We start from the raw sequence: 6460 nt of genomic DNA on the forward strand, positions 1-6460 counted from the left end.
ATATAAGTTTTGCCAGCGCTGCAGTGGGCCATTAYGGGCTTCTAAAGCCTGGTTTATGTCTGTCTCCCACCCAGTGATTGCTGACAGGGGGGTTTCAAACCGCACACACTGAGGCAGAGGCGCTCAGTCTTCGTTTGTTTTATGTCATGGAGGCAGAAATGCTGATGATTGTGCTGGAAAACCCAAAATATGAGGGGAAGTGGCTGCGTTTCAGGAAAGAAGCGGGAGTCAAGAACCGTTTCTAGGAGCCTCGACGAGCAACCAGTCGATGGAAAACATGTTGGTTTTRTTTCTTTCTGGCAAAAACTTGAGGGCTGCAGTTTCTGGTTGAGTGCTTTTTTTTTTATCAACCTGGTGCCTAACAGTGAAGCAGAAATAACACACACAGACGTGTAATTAAATAGTTTAGCCTGGTGTTGAAATCATGAGACTTTAATGCTCTGCTGAGGGAATCTGCCTGCAGTATTAATGACTTTTAGATGCGCCGAAGACAAAATGCTGCCGCTGTTCAACTGTTGGCTCAGACTTGGGTGTTTTTGGATGAACAAAGATAAATAAAATCCCTYTTTAGATTGTGATGAAACAAGCTTTTTTCTCCACTTTTTTTTTWWATTTATTTAACAAAGGCGATCTTTAAAATGCAATGCAAGATAGAAAAAGACAAATTGTAGCACATATTTATCTCGTATGGGGCCCACCTAGGTATGCTGGGCAGAACTGCTGTAGGCATATCAATGTGTTCAAATGGCCTATTCAAAGCCCAGACCTATATCCATGTTGCTTCAAATGTACTGAGTTCCTTGGATAAAAGTGAGTTTACGTATTTTAATATTTAGGGCTGCACCGACTGCAGTTTTCTGGTCGATCGCCGATTGCCGATCTTTAAAAATCCTTACCTGCTGATTTCGATTTTGGCCAATACCAATTTTTTTTTTTGTCGGAAATGTTGCTGAAAATAGCAAGAAAGTTGCTGAGTTGGCAACAGTGAAGCGTGCATGGAGGGCCGGTCTGTCAGTTAAACCTCGATCACTGCAGAGCAGAAGAGGACGGCGGTCGATTTTTAGACATCTGCTGAGGTAAATAAGATCGGCTTCACGTGTAAGTATCGGCCGATCTCACAAATGAATCCTGATGATGTTTGGGTCACGTCTAACTTATGTGTGCATGAATGTGTTGAATTCATTCTAGTCTTAAAAATGCMCCATATTTTCTAGAAACTTGTGTTTCAGCTACTAAAAAGCGACTCTTTGTTCATCTTTTTGTTGGGCAGTTAATTCCACTTGTGGCCTTTCTTCAGAAAACGACTGCTGCGTCCTCGCAGCGGAGAGTTTTTATAGTCTATTTCTCTGCTTCCTTTTCATTTGCAAACCTTTTTTTACCAGAGCTGCTGATTTTTATTACGGTGATTTAAATTTCTGTCTTTCTACTTGTAGACCCCTGGGTTAAATATGTGTTTTAAATGTGGCATAAAAATAATATTAAATTGAATTAAGAGTTTGAACTCTACGCAGTTCAGAGGAAAGTCTACAAACCTTTTGCAAASTGGTGAACCCTTAGGAGATTTTAAATTCATCTGTTTGAAGTGGATTTGATGCAAAACYGCTTCATGGCCACGACTCGGAAAAAGTCTGTAGGAAGGGCAAAAATAGYACTAATTAAAAAAAGAAAACCCTCATAAGAGCAAATGCAAGGAGTTCAGGGACGGGTTGAAACATGTCAGAAAATGTTGAAATAGATTTTTTCAGTCAGACGAAACAAAGATTTAACGACGGGAAGGAAAGCATTATAATATTCTACATAGTTAATGATGTGAAGCAACATCAAGTGGAGACATATAGGCAGCCTGACACGCATGTCTTCTAATGGTACTTGGAGTAAATGACGTCACAGACGAACTCTGAACTCTGGACGGATACATCTTCTGCTAAACATGGATGAAATTATTCCAGACCAAAAAAAAAACCCTCCAAGAAGCAAGTTTTCCTCCAGGAAGTGAAGTTATTCACCTCATTTCTTGTGCAGCTGCAGTAAAAGAGTGGAAATTAGGACAAAACCTGGAAACCAAGCAAAGTTTTCTCTCCACCGGAGTCAGAGACTTCCAGATGAAACCGTAGTTTGTGTTTGTAGCACTTTGTGACAAAATCGATTGCAAGAAGTGGATAAGCTTCATAAAACGTGTCTAATTCCGTGTTAAATGACGTACAGTCATGCATGCAGAGAGCTGGAAGTAAAGAAAGAAAAAAGCTCTCGCGGGTGCACAGGGATTTTGCAATTACCTCCATTAATTATTTAGGGCATTTATGTGGCAGTAAAGCGAGCAGAGATAAGACGGATTAATCTAGTGAAATATTACATTTCTTAGCATCATGGAATCTAAAACATGTATAAAATATCAGATTGTTTAAAAATCTAAGATGTAAATAAATGCATAAAAGGTCAACCTTTCAAACTGTGGATTTCTTTTTTTTTAAGTGATTGTTTTAGTTCCTTATTTACCCAAAAATAGGCATCAGTATTGACTCAAAAGCACCCATAGATTTTTGATTTTCTTTCACTTTTTATCACATTAAACTCATAACTCTCTATGTACGTGACAGAACATGGTGAATTAGTCCGTAATTATAAAGGTTTACTTGCTGAACAATAAAAATTGAGCAAATAATCCGGGTAGCAAGAGAATAATGGCAGCAGGAACCACCTGAGACTCCAGACATCAAACTGAAGACCCCACAGTTTGTGCTTCCTGGCTGCAGCTCTGGGAATCCCAGCTGTGCAACAAGGAAAGCTGTCCTCTCTCTGTTTCTCCTGCTCTTTGTTTCTAATTGACCCTGCAGAGAAAGATGCAAATTCAGCTCTCAGCTCTCCAAACCCGCTGACATCACAGAGTCCTGAGCAGGTGGAGGACAACAGGAGCCGTTTGTGTTCGGCTTTCATCACCAGGTGAGAGATTTAAAGTGGACCAGATTTAAAGTGTGTGTTTGTTTTTACTGTCGTAAGAGGAGCCGTGTGAAACTAAACAACTCTGGAGAACTTTTTGTCATCTGTGTGGAGTTTAAAAAACACYAACTTTACGGCATAAATGTGTAATAATCAGTCATTTTAGCTGATAAAAGTCAACTTTGTGGGCCGGTTCTTGTTACTTTGCATGTTCTCAGTGGTTTGCTGCATTTTTCTCATTTATTCATCATAGGTTTTTGTTTTATGGTTTGAWATTTGCACTTTCTTTCTCTTATTTTGTTGAACAGAAAGTTGAATCCCTCCATCAGTCTGGATTTGGATTGCAGTCTTGCTGATTTATCTGGACCTGATAGTTGACCAACACCAGCAGACGACATGTTTCCTCAAATCATCGCTGRACGTAGAAACTTCACACTAAGCAGCATGGATCCTCTGCCTTTTCATTCTTCCTCCTTGATTTCTAAATGAAACGCAAACTTTACTTTCATCTAAAAAGAGGMATTTGGACATCAAAAGYATGGTCCTTTTTGTCCTTATTTCAGGTAAGAAGCTTCACATGTGGTCTTTTGTTCTGGAGTAACTTMACCAAAACAACATGAAGGTTGTAACTTTCATATTGGAGAATWTACTTCAAACACAGTCCACAACTTGTGAATMTCTTTCAAATTCTTCAACTGGCTTTKTGTCACAACCCTTTGAAGACTTTTTGTGTAATAATCTTTTCCCTCCACTTAACTTTCCATTAATGTGTTTGGCTACAGCACTCTATGAACTGAACTTCTTTAGAAATGACCTGGCAGGTGTCAYGTAAGCTGAACATTTCTCCATTAAAATCCCTTTTTTGTTTTGTAACAATAATACAATATGCCTCTGTAATGAATCAACATTTTATAAGCTCCACTTTTCAAATTGACTTACTAAATAAATATTGTTTTGGATTATATTCTTATTTACTGAGATGCTTCTGTATTTCCGACAGCCAGTTTCTAAAGCCGAGGATCGGATCGCCAAGACCCCGCCTTTGACCGCCGCCTTTGACCGCCGCCCCCATCACTTGGCACCCGACCCCCTGGGTGAGTGGCGAGTGAACGGGACGAGGGAAGCATGTAGGAAGACATGAAGATGATGGACAGACGGACGGACGGATGGCACTTGTGTTTTCACAGCCTCAGCAGAGAGAAACTAAACGCTGGTAGAGTTCACTCTGAGGTCAGCAAATACAAATAAAGAGGAGACAGATGTACAAACAGGCAAGKATCAAAAGAGGCCAGCAGGTTTAATTCAATTTAGAAATGAACTCGGGTTGAACGCCAAAACCGGACAAAGGTTTGCTAATGGGAAGGAAAAGAGGCGCGGATAAAGAAATGGTTCACATTTACATAACAGTGTCAGCCTTCACAATGAGTTGAGAGACTGATATTTTCATTTCAGGTTGGGTACATTAAGATGTTGTGTTACTGCAGAGCCAATTTCAAGTTAGTTACTTGAATCTCGTTGAGTTTGATTGAGCAGAAAACTGATGTGGAATAAACCTTACAGAGAATCTGGGAATCGAGGAAGATGAGAGAAACTAAACAATGTAGACATTTAAGAGACCRTGTAAAATGATCAGATTATCAGATTTTACTCTTTAGAGGTTTATGTTTAAGTAAAATTAACTTTGTTCTTTTATTCTATGAACTACTGACAGCATGTCTCTGAAGTTACAAACAAAAATGTTGTATTTATTAGCAGAAAATTAAAAATGGTCACAATTATGAAAAAGCTGCAGACATCAAACAMAGCAAAGAAAACGAGTTCATATTCGTTTAGAAACAACAAAACKGATGTTTYAACTCAGGAATCGATATTTGGTGGAATAATGACGAGGTTTTCAGAGCAGTGGGATCTTCATTTTTTACCAGAGCTGTAGGCAACACATGTAGCACACAGTTCAAAAGAAATACTCACAAGYTTGWTGTTTCTAAAAAATAATAGARACAAAACTGAAATATATCACTCTGTGCAATGAAKCTCTGTTTAACCTTTATAATTAAATCATTGAAGTATAGATGAGGTTTGGATTTAGTGAGATGCAGCCGTGTGTGTCCTACCTCGTTTGACCTGTCGAATGTTTTATCCATCAGCGTTAATATAATTAGAAAAGAGGAAGCAGCTCCAACGCTAACCAGAAGATCTAATGTCAGCACAGCCATGCGTGGACCTTCCATTTTATATTTGATCATTTATGCTGCAAATATGACAAACCATCTGCTAGAAATGTGCTAATAATAAAAACAAAGATGTCCTTGAGTTCTGATTCAAGGACATTTAGGCTGCAGATTTTTGAATCAGGAAACCCAGTGAGGTGATTTAATGCATCAAGAATTGATTATTGGATCCCAGATCAGCAGATCCACCTTAATGTGCGATGATGTYACATTTCAGAAATTAAAAACTAAATGACCGCTGAGAATACCAGCAMACTAACTAGATAGAGACCGTTTATTTATACGCCACAAGGACATCACATTGTTTGTATTCTTCATATTGACAGGTTTAAGCCAACCTTTGGATGACTTTATAGTTAKTCCTCATCGATAAAAGGCAGTTTTTATGTGCAGTAAATATCTATATTAGACATTATAAGTTAAAATACATCCAGCACCTGAACAAAGGACTGAAAACAATAAGATGCAGCGTAAACCTGACAGCTGAAATAACTCAGCAGAGCTTGCATGTGGCCATTAAAGGTCAAACAATTTACAGTGAATATCACATGTACTGATAATTCTGCAGAAGGACAAGATCATAAATCACATTAAGTTCAATTCACTGCATGTGCAACTCTGCATTATASGCTCCGGCATGAAAAATTGTATAGAGTGGCTTTATGTTGGAAAGACATGCATATTTTATTTACTTACATTTTAATATACACACCAAAACGRAGATTTTGAAATGACATCCCAACGTCTGCCTGAGGTTTTGTTTTATGTTTGTTACACAGAATTATGCATCCCTTGATATTTTCAGAGCCTGCTTTACTGTATTCATATTTCTTTCTTGTTTGCAGCTCAGGAGACATTTATGGTGATTATGTTAGTTTAGCTGTTAACACGATAAAACGGTAAAAACACTCATCCAGGCTCCCAGCAAACACTAAAAACGCGCTCGCTGCATAAAGTCAAACATTATGTTAAAAGAAACTGTCATCCATTACAGTGAGCGACGCCAGATTGTGTAATAACCTGAGTTTCGCTGGAGAACTTCACCTTCTCTTAAAAATTAAATGAAAAACATGATGCAGTCTTTTTCTCTGTAATTTAATGAGCACAAACTCGCTCAGCGGGCTGCAGCTGACTTCTGAGCTCTATTATCATATTGTACTTATTAATGCATGATTGACCTATTTAAGTAATAGTGTACATTTCTCATTCTTTATGCTTTTAAATTATATAATTATAGCTCTCACATGCTTCCTTTTCTCTTCGCCGTAATATTTTCTTCATTACCTTCTCCC

Source organism: Poecilia reticulata, linkage group LG16, assembly GCF_000633615.1.
Source record: "Poecilia reticulata strain Guanapo linkage group LG16, Guppy_female_1.0+MT, whole genome shotgun sequence".
NCBI lineage: Eukaryota > Metazoa > Chordata > Actinopteri > Cyprinodontiformes > Poeciliidae > Poecilia > Poecilia reticulata.